Here is a 19,155-nt window from a genome sequence, read left to right on the forward strand (position 1 = left end):
TATATATATATATATATATATATATATATATATATATATATATATATATATATATTTTGTAGCAAATCACAAAAGACGCCGCACTCTTCTCAGGTTGTTTAAACACGGTTTATTTCAGCTCCATTACACTTCCTTCACCTACGCGTTTCGAACTAAACTGTTCTTGATCACGGTAGAAACAAGTCCGTTTTTAGTTTCACATATTTATACTTAAAACACCACTCTTGCTGTTATGATGCATTGTGGGTTGGGTAGTTTTTACTTGGCTGGTTTAGCCTATCGATGTCCTCTCACAAACAGTTTGCTATATTCAAGATCGATTATGTGTTTATTGATCAAGGCTCAGAAGTTTGATTATTTAGCATTGATGTAACACATTATCGGACTGTTGTTTTCATGCAATATGGCTAAGTGCTCGCAGGCAATCCTATGCTGGATATGACAACCAAAATACACAAACAAATAACACAATGGCTAGAAAAAGGTCTACTCAGTCACGAGGAAAAAAACTTTCTGACTGTCTCAAATCCCATAACTCCAACAATTTACTTTTTGCCAAAAGTTCATAAAACTTTGAACAAACCACCAGCACGCCCAATAATCTCGAGTTGCGGCTCACTCTACGAGAACATAGCATCATATGTAGACTTCTTTTTAGCACCAATAGTGCCAACACTAAACTCTTTCATAAAAGACACAGGAGACTTTCTCCAAATCCTCATGGAAACAGAATGGCAACCCACATATTTACTGGCAACAATCGATGTGGTATCGCTTTATACGTCAATTGACCATGAACTTGGCCTACAAGCAGTTGCATACTTCTTGAAGCAACGTCCAATAGGGGAACTAAACCACACCAACATGATTCTAGAAATGATTAGAATATGTTTAACGAACAATGTGTTCCTCTTTAACAACAAAGTTTACTCACAGAAACGAGGACATGCAATGGGCGTTTCCTTCTCTCCAAGCTATGCTAATCTCACCATGGGATGGTGGGAGAAACACATAGCTTGGAGAGAAGAAAACGATCCATACACCACAAATGTGGTATTATGGTTAAGATTTATTGACGATCTGTTCCTACTGTGGAAAGGCACAAAACAAGAACTACTTCAGTACATTGCCATACTTAACAACAACGATGTGGGACTCCAATTCACATATAACATTCAACACAAAGAAATAGACTTTCTGGACGCAAAAGTGTACATAAAAAACAATAAAATACAAACAACTTTGTTCCGAAAAAAGACATCAACCAATAGCATTCTTCATGGAACCAGCTTCCATCCGGTCTCATTAAAACTCAGGAAAACGTCCCATATGGGGAATTCCTACGTATGAAGCGCAATTGCTCAGAAGCACTGGAAATGGAAAATAAATTTGAAGAAACCAAACAACGCTTCATTAAAAGAGAATATAAACTTAAGACCATAAATCGTGGGGAACAAAGAGCCAGAAGAAAAACAACAACAGAGACTTTAATTGAAAACAACAACAAAGAAGAAAAAGCAAAAAAAAAGAGGACAGACCTCGTCTCAATTTGACATACTCCAAAGAAAGTGCACAAATCAGGAAAATTGTGACAAAATACTGGAGTGTGCTCAGAAACGATCCGGACATTGGCAACCTAATTGGTGATGGACCCCTAATTTCATATAGAAAAGCACCTTCCCTTGGAGATACGTTAGTCAACAGTAATTTTATTGACAAAAAAGAGGAAACTTGGCTACAAAAGCGACAAAAAGGATTTACCAAGTGCATGTCATGCAAAGTTTGCAAAGTGGGAAGAAACCTAAAATCTCTAAAATAAAAAACAAAATCACATGCGAATCACATTTTGTTGTCTATTTGTTAGAATATGACTGCGGCAAACGCTATATAGGCTTGACTATTTGTGCCCTAAAGAAACGAATGCTGGAGCACATCAGAGCCATACAAAATAAGGATCAAGCATATGCAATAGCGAAACACATTATGACACATAAGACCAAAACATGGCAAAATATGAGAAACTCAGGGATTGCAATGGTGCCAGAATGTGAAAGAGGAGGCAATCGTCTTCAAAAACTGAGACGCCTAGAATCAAAACTCATCATTAGGTTTAAAACTAAAGTCCCAAATGGATTGAACGGGGACGAAGAACTTTATGTACACCTGTGACAAATCATTAATTTGAAAAAATGAATTCTGATAAAGTGTAAATATGATCCATTTAGAAAGGAATAGAAATGACAGTGATGATGAAATTTGTAAAACTATATTGTGAAAATGTGTAGTACCAATAGTGTGGAAAATAAGGATATAGACAACACCGGAGAAATAGAAATAGATACAAACTCATCTCTCGATAACACATCGGGATAATGTCTAAGATGCACATATGAACTGATTACAAAGAACTATTTGGCATTATGGTTTGAGTTTGAGTTTAAAAATATTTCTAGAGCGCGCGTACACCAGGCGGTTTCTTGGCGCTATGTGATACTACTACTCAAGGGACAGAGAGACTGGGGGACAAGGGAAGATTAACTCCTTCGACGCTCATGACGAGCTCAGCTCGTCATGATGTACACCTCTCATACACTCATGACGAGCTGAGCTCGTCATGAACAATGGGCTTTCAAAGCCACCCAGCACAGGAGGGGAAAACCATTAGCAGCCATGGTGTTAAGCAGGAAAGGCTTGGGTAAAAAGGAAGGTTTTGAGATCTTTGCGAAAGAGGGGGTACTGGGAACAGGATCTCAGATGAAATGGGAGAGAGTTCCAAAAGGCAGGGGCCGTGGTAGAAAATTTGGAGCCTCCCCATTTTTTTCGTTTGAAGCGAGGGACAGTGAGAAGTTGATGATTAGCAGAGCGCAATTCTCTAGATGGGGTGTAATCGTGAATCACCGTGCTAATGAAAGACGGGGCGGAGCCGGACCGGGCTTTGAAGATGATGCAGCCAAGCTTGAATAGGGCACGTTGTCGGACAGGGAGCCAATGTAAAGATTTGAGGAGGGGCGTGACATGTTGTGATCTGGGTAGATTGAATACCAGGCGAGCCGCCTGGTTTTGAACCAGTTGGAGGCGCCTCACGAGGTACGCTGGCATGCCATGGTAAAGGGCATTGCCGTAGTCCAAGCGAGACGTCACCATGGCCAGAAGTATTAATTTGAGGGCGGATGGAGAAAAAAACCGGGAGACTTTGCGGATTGTCCGGAGGGAGAGGAAGGCTGAGGAGACGACAGCACTAACTTGAGAGTGGAGGGAAAGTTGATTATTGAGTTTGAACCCAAGGGTCTTGACAGAGGGAATGGGAGTGGGTGGGGAACCTAGAGAAAGGGGCCAGAAAGAAGAAGACCAAGGACTGGAACAACCACCCGTCAACACCAATTCCGTTTTGTCGGGATTGAGTTTCAGGTGGTTGAAGTTCATCCAGTCCTGGATAAAAGTCATGATAAACTGAAAATTAGATATTGACCCGGGGGAAGAAGAAAGAGAGAAGATAAGCTGGAGATCATCTGCATGGTTGTAGACAGAGACCTCCAGCTGCTGTAAAGCAAAAATAAGGGGGGCAATGTAAAGGCTGAATAACAGTGGGGACAGAGAGGATCCTTGGGGGACCCCGCACTGGACTGGGCGAAAGTCAGCTGAGTACTCACCCAAGCGAACTGAAGAAGAAGTAAGGAGGATAGCCACAGCAGGGCCGTCCCTCCGATTTCCGCCGCCTCGACACGTGAAAGTAAGATGGCGTGGTCCACCGTGTCGAACGCGGCGGAGAGATCAAGGAGGACCAGGGCCTGGGGCTGACTAGTATCCATGCCCTCCCGGAGGTTGTCCAGGACAGATATTATCACTGACTCTGTAGAGTGTGCAGGGCGGAAACCAGCCTGCCTGGGAGCCAGGACACTGTTCTTTTCCACAAATGAGCTCAGGGTTCTAACAACATGGCGTTCCAGTACCTTTGCCAGGAAAGGCAGGAGAGAAATAGGGCGGTAGTTGGCTGGGTCAGAAGAGTCCGCGCCAGGTTTTTTTAAAATAGGGACAGTCACCGCTGATTTAAGTGATGGAGTGACAATACCCTGGGATAGCGAGCTGTTAAGAAACGTGAGGGGCGGAGAAGGGCAAGAGGAATAGATCTGTTTCAGGATGTAGGTAGGGCAGGGATCCAGAGGGGAGCCGGACTTGACCAGCGGAAGAATGGAGAAGAAAGAATCAGTTGTGAGGAGGGGAATCGAGTCAAGACGTGCTGCAACTGGAGGGCAGCCAGGGTTGGTGAAGGAAGGGGATGGAGGGGGAATCTTAGCTTTGATCGTGCTAATTTTATCAAGAAAAAAGGAATTAAGAGAATCGCAGAGTGGTTGCGAAGGAGACGGTTTAAGTGAGGCTCTATCAGAATAGGCAAGATCTTGAACGATGGAAAATATTTCTCTAGGCCGGTTCTCCGCAAGCTGAATTTTAGATGAGAAATAGGCCTTCTTAGTTTCCAAAATAGATTTCTTGTATTGGGCTAGGAGAGTGATATATCGGCTTCTTAAAGTAGAACAATAGTCCCGCTGCCAAAGGCGTTCCGCTTGGCGGAGATTCAGTTTTTGAGTCTTCAAATCATCGGAAAACCAGCGGTTAGCATCTTTGGAGCGCTTAGACGAAATGCGCTTTAGAGGGGCTATTGAGTCGCAGCCAGCCCGCAGCCAGCCGTTGATAGATTCCGCTTGTCCAGAGGATGGCAACCCGGAAAGATCGGGGCTGGACGTGGATAGTGTGGCAGACAGGGCCGCTACGTCTACGCGGTTCCAAGATCGTGCCCAGACGTTTTTGGCGGGGGGGCTTGGCGAGTAAGAGGAGGGATAAGGAAAAAGTGATCAGAAAGTGATCGGACCAAGCACAGGGAGAGATGGATAATGAGATGACCGGGCAATCTTGGTACCAAATTTGGTCGAGGATGTGCCCCAAACTGTGAGTGGGGGCATGAACAGCAGAAGTGAGGTTAAAAGAGCGAAGTGAATCTGAAAACTCTTTGGAAGTTGCACACTCAGCAGGGTCAGAGGGCCAAAAGTTGAAATCCCCAAGGACAACGATGGAAGAGTGGTTAACTGCCAAGGTAGCCATCAGATCTTGAAAACTTGGAAGAAACGATTGCGGGGAAGACGGAGGTCGATAGATAAGGACACACGTGAGCGGAGGGTCAGGGAAAGTGAGCTGGCTACTAGGCAGTCTGATGAACCCAAGGGAGAAAAGGCTAAGGATTGAAAAGTGAGTTCTTTGCGGGCAATCAGGGCAACACCTCCACCTGGCTTTCCAGAAGAGCGATCAGCTCGGAGGGCATAATAAGATGGGGGGAGTATTGCCAGTAGAGAGGGCAGAGAGCTGTCCGAGAACAAAGTCTCAGTAAGAAATAACAGGTCGGGTTTATGGGACTCCAGTAACATAAAAAGGTCGAGCTGATGTTTGACTGCCGATCTAGTGTTGAGATACATTGCAGATACGACAGTAGGGGAGGGGCCCGTGAGAGGCGGGGCCGAGGGGCGACCAGACCGAGGCAGGGGCGAGGGACGAGAATAGGAGAGGGCTTGAGGAGTGAAGAGGCCAAGCCTGGTGATTCGAGCTAAAGTGGTATCTGCTAAAGGCCACTTGCCTTGGAGATCGGTCAGCTGCGAGCGAGAGTATTGAGTGAGAGAGGCAGAGTGACCAGCCTCTAGCCTCGGCCGGCCACGGACGGGCGCAAACAGGCTTTCCTTAGGCGCGCCTTCGGCGCGCAAACGTCGCGCCCGCTGCGCTCGTCCGCTGCGCTTCCGGGGGAAGCACATGTTTATTGGAGGATGAGCAGTTGGGTGGTGGGCGTGGCCTCCGAAGGGGGCATGGCCTGTGGGCTGAGCGGGGCGCTGTAACAGCGTTCCACGCCTGCTGAGAGCAGCGAAAAGCCCGCTTGTCAAAGCGAAGTGAGTGAGGGGTAAGTGGATTTAAAATGCAAATGAACCAAAGCACACAATTTAAAAAGTAACAATCTCCCGGCTTTCCGCCTCAGGAGTGTAGCATTACAAGTGGTGACGCTCGTATTCAGCGTCCCTTTTGTAGCGGTGGGCGTGGCCTCCGAAGGAGGCGTGGCCTGTGGGCTGAGCGGGGCGCTGTAACAGCGTTCCACGCCTGCTGAGAGCAGCGAAAAGCCCGCTTGTCAAAGCGAAGTGAGTGAGGGGTATGGTGAGAAATTGAACCACATCGATGAGAACAATGTATATATGAAAGACATCCCATTATGTAAATGACAATCTCTGCTGATTTAATGTAGTTTTGAGACCCAATTTCCATGATCCTGAGTGAATTGATATTTTACAAGTTGTGACTTATGAATAGATTCAATGATGAATTGTATATAAAGTAGTTTTTTCCTTAATTATCAAGAGTCTTGAGATGTGAGTATTAGTATCGTTGTCCTTAACAAAACAGCAAGCTATAATTCATAAAAATCGGCTTAAAAGCACTTAGCTTTAACTATTAAACTAAAATTAAAAGGTACAGTCCGAAGTATATCATACTTGACAGACATTATACGGCACTTAGCCATAATGCATGAAAACAACAGTCCGATAAATTGTTACATCAATGCTAAATAATCAAACTTCTGAGCCTTGATCAATAAACACATAATCGATCTTGAATATAGCAAACTGTTTGTGAGAGGACATCGATAGGCTAAACCAGCCAAGTAAAAACTATCCAACCCACAATGCATCATAACAGCTAGAGTGGTGTTTTGAGTATAAATATTATTATTATAGAGGCTTTTGTAGCGCGCTCTGCTACTAAAAAGTATAGTATCCTGGCGCGAGAGAAAGGGGAACAGATCACAGTATGTGCAAAATAGAGAGACAACCATTAGGCAGTGATGTTAAAAAGGTGGGTTTTTAGGCCTTTCCTGAACGCCATGATGGATGGGGCTGTTCTCAAATGAAGAGGAAGAGTATTCCAAGCTCTCGCTGCTCTAACAGAGATGGATTGGCCGCCGAGCCTGCTATATTTAAACTTTGGCACAGTCATTTGGTGGAGATTGCTTGATCTAAGAGGGCGGTTGGGAGCATAAAGGGAAAATCTTTTTCTCAAATAGGCTGGACCCGTTTGATGGAGTGCTCGGTATGCTAGCACGAGGATCTTAAATAAGATCCTTTGAGCAACTGGGAGCCAGTGAAGATCTCTAAGAGGTTGGCGGACACTAGATCTTCTGGGTATGTTAAACAGCAGCCGGACCGCAGCATTTTGAATGACTTGGAGGCGGTGAATCAGATAGGCTGGGAGTCCGCAGTAGAGGGCATTCGCATAATCCAATCTGGATAATATAAGAGCGCGAATGACCGTCTCCTTGGCCGCTCTCGGAAGCAAAGGGAGAAATCTGCGCAGGGTTTTGAGGGTAGAAAAGCAAATTCCAGTGAGTTTTTTCAGGTGGTCCTCAAATCTGAGATTGTTACTAAACCAGACTCCTAGATTTTTTGCAGGTCCACCAATGGATTTGGGGCATGGGAGATCGGTGGGCCAGAGAGAATCACTGAAGTTATCTGGAAAGGAGCCATACAGCAAGATTTCAGATTTACTCTCATTGCATTTAAGTTGGGCACAGGCCAGCCAACGAAAAACCGATGATAGACAGAATTGAACTCTCGACGTGTCCGAGTTGTTTTTGGGCCATGTAAACAAGAGCTGAGTATCATCGGCATAGGCCATAATTTTGGCACCTAGCTGTTCCGCAAGATAAATGAGGGGGGTCATATATATATTAAAAAGCAGGGGGCTTAGAGTGGAGCCCTGTGGTACACCAGTAGAAAGTTTTTTGGGAGAGGAGGAGAAAGGCGGCATCCACACTTGCTGGGACCTGTTGTCTAAAAAATATGTTAGCCAGCCAAGAGCTGAGCCAGTTATGCCTATGGCTGCTAGTCTGGTAAGTAAGAGGGAGTGAGGGACCGTATCGAAGGCGGCAGAGAGGTCCAATAAAATCAGCGCCGCTCTGCCACCTCCGTCCAAACACTCACGAATGGCCTCAGAAACCTCGACTAGAGCCGTCTCTGTGCTGAAGGCAGCTCTGAAGCCTGATTGCGCAGGGCGAAGAGCTTGAGAGCTGTCAACAAATTTGTCCAGCTGTGTAAATGCAACTTTTTCACATATCTTTGCCAGAGCCGGCAATAGAGATATGGGCCGGAAATTAGCGGGGGCCTTCGGGTCTAGGCCATTTTTTTTAAGAAGTGGTAACAGTTTGGCCTGTTTCCAGCATGCTGGAACAGTGGCGCTGGAAAAAGAGAGGTTGACAATATGTGTCACCTCTTGACCGACTGTATTAGCCAGGCCCGCAAGGACTCTGGCCGGGCAAGGGTCAGCGGGGGATCCCGATTGTAAGGTAGCCAGAATTTTCACAACCTCTGTTGTATTCACTGGAGTGAAGAGGACAAACTGATCCATAGAGATGGGCATAATGGGGGAAGGAATAGTCATAGAGACTGGAAAATTGCTACATACCGTAAGCAAGTCATCTTGGATTTTTGCAATTTTGTCCACAAAGAACACAGAGAGTTCTTCACACCATTTTGCCGAAGAGGCTAAAAGAGGTTGAGCGGCACAAGGGGAGACAAAGCTTTTAACAATAGCAAAGATTTCCCCGCTATTGTTGTTGGCCTTGGTAATGCGCCCGTCATAGTATAAACTTTTTGCTACTTTAATTGCTGCATAATACTTCTTTTGAGCCGTTCTCAGTTCTTTCTTAGCCTCAGGGAGATAAGCTTGTCTCCAACGTCTTTCAAGTTTTTTACAGCCTGATTTGAGATCGCGGAGAGTATTGGAGAACCAAGGTTTAGAAGGGGTGGAGCGAACTCTACAGACGCGACCTGTTTTAGTTGAAGAAGCAACACCACCTTCGATCCATGAGTTGAATGAACTAACGGCTAACTCAATTTCTGAGGGAAGTGAGGAGCGAGAGGTATCAAGCTGATCACAGAGCATAGCTATGTTAATTTTCTGTGTATGAGCAGCGGAATGATTGGTCTCAGCAGGGCGAGACAGGGGCCAGGAGAATCTTATTAACATATGATCAGACCAGTTTACTATTTCAGGGTCAGACATATTTTTGTCAAAGTTGGTACATAGTAGGTCAAGGACGTGACCCCCTGAGTGGGTGGGAGCCTTAATCCACTGTTTTAGCTGGGCCATCGCAAAAGCATCGTTTAGCCGAACTGTGTCAGGTAGATCTAGCTGATCCACGTGAATATTAAAGTCCCCCAAAAGGAGATATGTGGGGTATTTCAGGGTACGTGGGACTATCATGTCCTCTAGTGCCTCTAGAAATTTTCCTGCGTGGCCGGGTGGTCGGTACACCAAAGATCCCCCAACACAAGGGCAAGCCTCCCTTGCACACACATACAAATGGAACAGCAGATACAACACAAGGGCAAGCCTCCCTTGCACACACAAATATGTGAAACTAAAAATGGACTTGTTACTACCGTGATCAAGAACAGTTTAGTTCGAAACGCGTCGGTGAAGGAAGTGTAATGGAGCTGAAATAAACTGTGTTGAAACAACCCGAGAAGAGTGCGGCGTCTTTAGTGATTTGCTACAAAATACTAACGAGCGGAGTCCTTGTCTCGTCGCTGGCATCAGCTGGAAGTTGCTCCTCCTCAAAAAAGGACGTTTGCTACTAAATATATATATATATATATATTTATTTATTTATTGAAAGTTTTGTATAGCGCGAACAAGACCCGTAGGTATCAGAGCGCTTCACATTCCATGAGGTAGTTTTAGAGAATACATATATATAGTAATATGATTTAAAGAGATACGATGTACATAATTATTCGACTATAAGGAGTGGGCATATGTATATATACATACAATAATGGTAGCAGAAGGTAAATGTCAACATATAGCTTGGTCACCATGTGTGCCGCAGTCCTGGTTCATAGGTCCTGATTCATATCGTAGAGCATTTATCCCCATTAACGCCGGTAGCATTCCCTTCTAGTTCCCTAGATGTTCTGTATTGGAACGTCAATATTTCATTGTCAGTTTCAATAGTTCAACAGTTTTGGGGATGGGTTGTCTTACCTATGTAAGGAACTTACTCATCAGGATGATCTTCGCTTCCCGCTTAAATGTGGCTGTGTTTCGAATTTTCCTAATGTTTGGAGGAAGAGAGTTCCAGATTTTGGGGGCTGCTCCTGAGAATGCTCTGTCATAAGTTTTCTTCTTCCTGAAAATGGGTGGTCTCAACAACATCTCCTTAGCAATTCTAGCTGGTCTGCTTCCTCCTGATAATTCAATTTTCTCAGCGAGGTATCTCGGTGTATTATAGTGGAGTGCTTTGTGTGTGATGCAGGCTATTTTTAGCTGAATTCTGGCTTCATAGGATAGCCAATTTAATGCTTTCAGGTGAGGAGAGATATGGTCAAATTTTCTAGATCCGGTGATGAGTCTCGCCGCTGCATTGAGGCATCCTTTTAATGGTGCTGTGGATATTTTTGGTAGACCGGCTAAGGTAGTGCATCCATATTCAATCCTTGAAATAACTAAGGACTGGACTGCCAGTTTGAGATCCATCTTTGATATGAAAGGTTTCACTTTTCTTATGTAGTTCAAATGAAAGCGGGCACTTTTGCCATTGATTTAATGTGGGCTTTCATGTCTAGGTTCTCATCTAATGTAATTCCTAGTGATTTCGCAGAGTTAATTAGGGTAGGGGTGCATTTTAGTGCTGTCACCAGCTTGTTCCATTCCTTCACTTCTGTATGGTTCTTTGGTGGTGAAATTAGTAGGAACTCTGTTTTGTGTGCATTTAGCTTCAGATGCTTGGTTGTTAGCCATTGCAGTGTCGTTTTTAATGCCTCATTCATTAGTTTGATGTCTTCCAGAGACGCAATCTTGATATATATTTGCGTGTCATCTGCATACATGTGATAGGATATCTTTGAATTTCGAAGAATTTCTGTAAGTGGCTCGACATACAGGTTGAACAGAGATGGAGATAATGTAGATCCTTGTGGGACTCCAATTGAGTTAGGGCAAGTTGGTGAAAGTGATTGGTTGACCAGGAATTTTTGTGTTCTGTTCTGCAGGAAAGATTCAAACCATTTCAGCACATTTCCCGACATTCCCATCCTGTACTTGAGCCTGGTTAGTAGTGCTTCATGGTTTACCGTGTCAAATGCAGACAATAGGTCCAGGAGGATCAGTAGGCATGTTTGATTTTGGTCAAGGGCCTGTAGTGCGTCATCGACAATATGAAGGATCGCCGTTTCCGTGCTATGTCCTGTTCTGAATCCTAATTGGTAGTCGTCTAGGAGGGAGAAGTTGGTGATGTGTCGGCTCAGTTGATCTTGTACGCACTTCTCGATTAGTTTGGCAAGTAATGGAATATTGGTCACAGGGTGAAAAGGATCCGCGGGGTCCGCTGTGGGTTTTTTGATGATGGGGACGACTTGACCTGTTTTTAGGCAATCTGGAAGGATCCCTTGTGATAACGAGGCATTTATTATATTGGTCCAAATAGGAGTCACAATATGGCTGATTCTTTTTAGGCATTTTGACAGGAGTGGGTCGTTTTAGTGGTTGTTAGGTTTGATATCGGAGAGTATTCTGGTGATGGTATTTTGGTTGTATAATTTGAAGGTATCCCAATGTGCCTTGTTTTTTGTACTGTTATCGGCCGTTTTCGATCGAGTGTCAATCGTAGGAGGTCGGTAGTTGGGGAGGTTGTCCGCTGCGCTTTTGAGTTCTCTTTCAAGAGTGTTGGCCTTTTCAGTGAAAAATGTCGCGAATTCTTCACAGCTTATTTTCGTTTTCGTGGTCTCTTGGGAAGATTTGGCTAGCTTATTGGATTGTTGCTTTAAGATTTCGAATAGTTTCTGTGGTCTATTTTTGGCATTATCCAATTCTGCTCTTATAAATTCTTTTTTGGAGTTGAGGATCTTTTTGTTGTATTCGTTTCTGATTTTTCTGAGTGATTCCAGTTCGGGGGATGATGGGTGTTGCCTCCATTTTCTTTCAGCCAGTCTCAGTTTTCGCCTGTCTTCATTCAAGGTCCCATTAAGCCACGGATTTTTTATCTTCTCTGTGACTCTTTGCAGTTTTAGCGGCATGGTGGTGTTGACAATATTCGCTACTGATGTAGTGTAGTGGTGTGTTAGCTCATTCAAATCCTGAAGGTTATTAGGTGGACTTAGGTCCCTCTCACAGCTTTCTACTAATAGATCAATATTGGACTCTTTGGTATCTCGGGACCATTTTTTATGTTTGATGGGTTGCGTGGTCATGCTCTTTTTCATTGTGGGAATCATGAAAGTTATGGCATAGTGGTCTGACCAGTCGCACGGCGTTATAGAGAGGATTGAAGTATCTTTGTGTCTTGATATTATCCAGTCTAACGTAGCTCCTTTCGAGTGTGTAGGTTGCGTTCATGCTTGAGTAAGGTTTAGCTCCGTTAGGAAGTCTTTGAGAGCGTCGACCTGTTTGTCATTGTAATCGTCCCAGTGTAAATTAAAATCCCCTAGGAATATGTTATGGGCGTTGGTGTTAGAGTTGGCTATTATGATCTCCATTAACTCATCTATGAACGAGGCGTTATCTCCTGGTGGATGGTAAAACACATGTAGGTTGCATCTTTTATTGTCTGCCGATCTTATATTTAGACCTAGGTATTCACAAGATTCTTGTGGGTCGGATTGGATTTGATTGACCTCTATCTCCGATCGGTGAATGCAGGCTATGCCACCTCCTATCCCCCACTCAAAGGAAATTTTCTCCACTGTCCATGAACTGGCATCATCCAGCAGAGCTACGGCCACCATTCCCCCTTCCCAGTCCCTCTGCAACTCGCTTAACGAGTTCTTCATTGACAAAGTTGCCAAAATTAAACACAACATTCCCCTGCCTTCCCCTACATTTGTCAATCCCTCCCCACACCCCACTGCCCTTAAATTGACCACTATTCCGCCGTTAACCAATGGCACACTTCTCCCGCTGCTTCATAAGGTTAAATCAGGTTCCCCCTTAGATTTTGCCCCAGCTCACATCCTTAGGGAAATCTATTCAGCCTGCCCCACCCCACCCCTGACCCTTCTCAATGACTCGCTCACACACGGCACTGTCCCCAGCTCACATAAATCAGCGGTTGTCATCCCAATCATAAAAAAAACCTGACGCCGACTCATCTTCCCCCTCCAACTACCGCCCCATCTCCCTCCTGCCCTACTTAGCAAAAGTCCTTGAAACTCACGTCACGACCACTCTGAGCACCCATGTTGAGGCAAATCACTGCCTCTCCCCCTGTCAAGCCGGTTTCCGTCCCCTGCACTCTACGGAGAAGGTGGTGATTTCAGTAATGGACAAATTGCGTGAAGGTATTGACATCAACCTTCCGCAAGCCTTGATCCTCCTGGACCTGTCCGCCGCTTTTGACACGGTGGACCACTCCATCCTCCTCAATCATGTCAGGGCGGCGGGCATAGAGGGCTTGGCCTTCTCATGGCTCGAGTCCTTCCTAGCCGGGAGAGCTCAAGCGGTCCATCTGGCTGGCTTCGCCGCGGCCTCCCGCAAGGTAGAGTGCGGCGTCCCCCAGGGCTCATCACTTTCCCCTCTTTTGTTTAATTTATACATCTACCCCCTCATTTTTATGTTACAGCAGCTGGAGGTCACGGTGTTCAATTACGCCGATGACCTCCAGCTAATCTTCAACCTTTCCCACTCATCTTCATCCGCCCAGAATGTCCAGTCAGTTATGACGTTCATTCAGGACTGGATGAACTGCAACCACCTCAAACTCAACCCGGACAAGACCGAGTTGGTCTTGAGCGGAGGTGGTTGCAGCCCGTGGTCCCCCTCCTTTTGGCCCTCGTCACTTGGTGTTCCTCCACTCCCTGTACCTAAGGTTAAAACTCTTGGGATCCTTTTAAACTCACAACTTTCTGTTCATTCACAAGTCGGTTCAGTGGTCTCTTCTTGTTTCTTTTCCCTCAGAATAATTAGGAAAGTCTCTCGTTTCTTTTCCCCCTCAGCTTTAAAAATCATCATGCTAGCCATGGTACTATCTCGCATTGATTATGGCAACATAATCTACAATGGAGCTCCTGCCTATGCGATCCACCGCCTGCAGCTGGTACAGAATCAGGCTGCCCGCCTGATTCACGGCCTACCCAAATACCATCGGGCCACTCCTCTGCTCAAAGCACTTCATTGGCTTCCGGTGAGAGAGGGCGCCCTTTTCAAACTTGGCTGCCTCACTTTTCAGGCTAGGTCGGGCACTGCCCCCGAGTTCATATGCTCTGCTATCAAGCCTTACCTTCCAGGCAGAGAGCTTCGCTCCACTCATTTGGCCCTCCTAGCTACCCCCCGCTTTAAAAAACAGAGGGCTGGTGGAGCGAGGTTCGCTGTTCTTGCTCCAGCTTTCTGGAACTCCCTTCCTGCTGCCCTCCGCACATCACCTTCTTACCTTCAATTCCGGAAGGATCTCAAAACCTTCCTATTTGTGCAAGCTTACACTGCTTAACCTCTTCCAGCTGCTGCCGTCCACTGCATCACATATAGCGCCATGAAACCGCTGGGTAAAAGTGCGCTGAATAAATGTTTTTAAATTCAAATTCAAAATTTTAGTCTATCTAGTCTCACAATGTTGTATTGAGGGGGTACTAAAAGATCCATGATTGGAGACGAGGACTCTGACAGCCATGTTTCTGTAAGGATTGTCACGTCGATTTCCTTGCTGACGATGAGGTCCGCTATGTCTGATGCATGTTTTGTTGCAGACCGACAATTGAGAAGAAGGCATATTAGAGGTTTACCTGAGCTACTTAGGTTCGGATTTTGTGATTCTGTTATTAGTTGGACATGTTGTAGATTGTTGAGGTTGGGTTTTCTTTCATTCTGTCTGGATGTTCTATTTGGGTCGATCGGTACTGTTTTAATTTCCTCCCCTCTAGTGCGGTCTGATGTCTCATATGTTCGGAGTAAGGCGAGGGTTTCTTCTTCTGACAGGTAATCACTAGTCCTATCTGGTCGGTTGTGCCTACTTACTAATGGCATGGCCTTCTCATTGCTCTTTCTTTGTGATAATGGCATGGCCGTCTCATTTCTCTCTCTTTGGGATGAGTGTACTAGCTCTTGAATCTGTACGACTTTAGAATGCGTGCTGGACGTCATTTCGAGAAGCTTTTCCATCGCTTGTAGCGTGCCTCGTGCGTCTTGTGTCATGTTGCCCATTAGTGTCTGAAGCTCTTTGATGTCATTCCGGTTTTGGAGTGACCTCTTAGGAATGGTTCCTCTCTCTTTTCGGGATATGCGCTTTGCTGTCCTGTGTTTTTGATTTGTTCTTTTTGCCGGGATCCTTTTCTTTTTGTCGTCCGTTCGGTTGTCTGTACCATTTATATTTTCGATGTAGGATGTGATATCTATGTTATTTGATAGTGGTAGTACGTTTGGGGGTATGTCTCTAGATGTCCCTTGTGTTGTGCTAGATTGAGGTAAGGCGTGGTTGATATCTTCTAACGTATTACTTTCCAAGTTACCATTGATCGGCCTATTTGAGTGAGATGTCTGAGATGTGCGAGATGTGTGAGATATCTCCTCATTGGGGTGCGGCGACGGTTCTTCCCTTTGGAATAGCTCCTGGTCGCGGCTTGCAAGTCGTGTCGACATCTCTGTTCTTTCTGTGTCCTCCTCAGTTATTGTCATTCTTGTTCCAATTCTGTCTCCTAATTGTGTAGATAGATCCTGATGGTCTCCAGTTCGTGTGAAATCACTGGTGGTAGTATTGTTTGTGTCTGGCAAGTTTTCTTGTGTGGTCTGGAGTCGTTGACATCTTGATTTCTCTGCTGAGTATCTTGAATTCTCTACTGAATCTTTTAAAGTCGAGAACACCATGTTGAATTCATCTAATTCGCTGTTGGCTGCTTGAATAAGCACTATTCCTTATATAAGGTTATGCACAGGTTCGCCCTTTTGGATTGCACTCTCAACAAGAGTTTCAAAAGCACTGGAACATCCTTCGTGAAGCACAAGAAAATTAATAGGCACATGCCTTGCCTGACGCGTTTCAGAGTAAACACCCTTTCCTCAGAGGCAGCATGTCGAACAATGTTCTTTCCGTTAACACTCCAACTTGTAAATCCCCTCTAATTAATATCCTGCCCAGCTGGGCCTGACAGCAATGAATTACGGGAGTTGGAGTCCTTTTAAATTCCCAGTGGGTCCGGACACAGAACATGTTAAAATATAAACTGCATATTTTCCTTTTATTTAGCATTGCTTGCACAAACATCAAAGGTTGTTCCAAAATAAATTGCAGCTTGTTGCTCCAAAGCGTCACTCACACAGAATGTCACTGGAATTGCATTTCATATCTGCAAAGGTGCTCTCCCTGACCTGGCAGGCCATTATACATGAAGTTCCACAAGATGCCCTTTTGGATTGCACTCTCAACAAGAGTTTCAAAAGCACTGGAACATCCTTCGTGAAGCACATGAAAATTAATAAGCACATGCCTTGCCTGACGCGTTTCAGAGTAAACACCCGTTCCTCAGAGGCAGCATGTCGAACAATGTTCTTTCCGTTAACACTCCAACTTGTAAATCCCCTCTAATTACAATTTCAAATTTTAAAACAGTAATTCGCAAAAAAACACAGAGCTTTATCCAGTCTATGGAGTCTACACTCTTAGGTAGATTATTCCACAGGAGAAGAGTTGAGACAGGGAGTGTAGACTGGATAGAGCTCTTAGGTAGATTAATCGACAGGACAAGAGTTGAGACAGGGAGTGTAGACAGGATATAGCTCTTAGGTAGATTAATCTACAGGAGAAGAGGTGAGACAGGGAGTGTAGACTGGATAGAGCTCTTAGGTAGAATAATCCACAGGAGAAGAGGTGAGACAGGGAGTGTAGACTGGATAGAGCTCTTAGGTAGATTAATCCACAGGAGAAGAGTTGAGACAGGGAGTGTAGACAGGCTAGAGCTCTTAGGTAGATTAATCCACAGGAGAAGAGGTGAGACAGGGAGTGTAGACTGGATAGAGCTCTTAGGTAGATTAATCCACAGGAGAGGAGTTGAGACAGGGAGTGTAGACAGGATAGAGCTCTTAGGTAGATTAATCCACAGGAGAAGGGTTGAGACAGGGAGTGTAGACTGGATAGAGCTCTTAGGTAGATTAATCCACAGGAGAGGAGTTGAGACAGGGAGTGTAGACAGGATAGAGCTCTTAGGTAGATTAATCCACAGGAGAAGGGTTGAGACAGGGAGTGTAGACAGGATAGAGCTCTTAGGTAGATTCATCTACAGGAGAAGAGCTGAGACAGGGAGTGTCGACTGGATAGAGCTCTTAGGTAGATTAATCCACTGGAGAAGAGTTGAGACAGAGAGTGTAGACTGGATAGAGCTCTTAGGTAGATTAATCCCCAGGAGAAGAGTTGAGACAGGGAGTGTAGACTGGATAGAGCTCTTAGGTAGATTAATCCACAGGATGAGAGTTGAGACAGGGAGTGTCGACTGGATAGAGCTCTTAGGTAGATTAATCCACAGGATGAGAGTTGAGACAGGGAGTGTCGACTGGATAGAGCTCTTAGGTAGATTAATCCACAGGAGAAGGATTAAGAAAGATAGCAAGAGCTGGGCTGACATAGGTAATAAGAGCTGGGCTGAGCCATAAGGGGTTGAATAAACTGGAGAAGGGTTGAGACAGGAAGTGTAGACTGGATAGAGCTCTAAGGTAGAATAATGCACAGGAGAAGGATTGAGAAAGGTAGTAAGAGCTGGACTGAGACAGGGAGTGTAGACTGGACAGAGCTCTTAGGTAGATTAATCCACAGGAGAAGAGGTGAGACAGGGAGTGTAGACTGGATAGAGCTCTAAGGTAGATTAATCCCCAGGAGAAGAGGTGAGACAGGGAGTGTAGACTGGATAGAGCTCTAAGGTAGATAAATCCACAGGAGAAGAGTTGAGACAGGGAGTGTAGACTGGATAGAGCTCTAAGGTAGATTAATCCACAGGAGAAGATGTGAGACAGGGAGTATAGACTGGATAGAGCTCTAAGGTAGGTTAATCCACAGGAGAAGAGGTGAGACAGGGAGTGTAGACTGGATAAAGCTCTAAGGTAGATTAATCCACAGGAGAAGAGGTGAGACAGGGAGTGTAGACTGGATAGAGCTCTTAGGTAGATAAATCCACAGGAGAAGAGTTGAGACAGGGAGTGTAGACTGGATAGAGCTCTTAGGTAGATTAATCCACAGGAGAAGAGGTGAGACAGGGAGTGTAGACTGGATAGAGCTCTTAGGTAGATTAATCCACAGGAGAAGAGGTGAGACAGGGAGTGTAGACTGGATAGAGCTCTTAGGTAGAATAATCCCGAGGAGAAGAGTTGAGACAGGGAGTGTAGACTGGATAGAGCTCTTAGGTAGATAGATCCACAGGAGAAGAGTTGAGACAGGGAGTGTAGACTGGATAGAGCTCTTAGGTAGATTAATCGACAGGACAAGAGTTGAGACAGGGAATGTAGACTGGATAGAGCTCTTAGGTAGAATAATCCACAGGAGACGGGTTGAGACAGGGAGTGTAGACTGGATAGAGCTCTTAGGTAGATTAATCCACAGGAGAATAGTTGAGACAGGGAGTGAGAGCTGGGCTGAGACAGGGAGTGAAGTCTGGATAAAGCTGTATGGTAGATTAATCCACAGGAGAAGGATTAAGAAAGATAGCAAGAGCTGGGCTGAAATAGGTAATAAGAGCTGGGCTGAGCCATAAGGGGTTGAATAAACTGGAGAAGGGTTGAGACAGGGAGTGTAGACTGGATAGAGCTCTAAGGTAGAATAATCCACAGGAGAAGGATTGAGAAAGGTAGTAAGAGCTGGACTGAGACAGGGAGTGTAGACTGGATAGAGCTCTTAGGTAGAATAATCCACAGGAGAAGAGTTGAGACAGGGAGTGTAGACTGGATAGAGCTCTAAGGTAGATTAATCCACAGGAGAAGAGGTGAGACAGGGAGTGTAGACTGGATAGAGCTCTAAGGTAGATAAATCCACAGGAGAAGAGTTGAGACAGGGAGTGTAGACTGGATAGAGCTCTTAGGTAGATTAATCCACAGGAGAAGAGTTGAGACAGGGAGTGTAGACTGGATAGAGCTCTAAGGCAGATTAATCCACAGGAGAAGAGG

The sequence above is a fragment of the Lissotriton vulgaris genome, chromosome 4_1 (assembly GCF_964263255.1).
Source record: "Lissotriton vulgaris chromosome 4_1, aLisVul1.2, whole genome shotgun sequence".
In the NCBI taxonomy this organism is placed as follows: Eukaryota; Metazoa; Chordata; class Amphibia; order Caudata; family Salamandridae; genus Lissotriton; species Lissotriton vulgaris.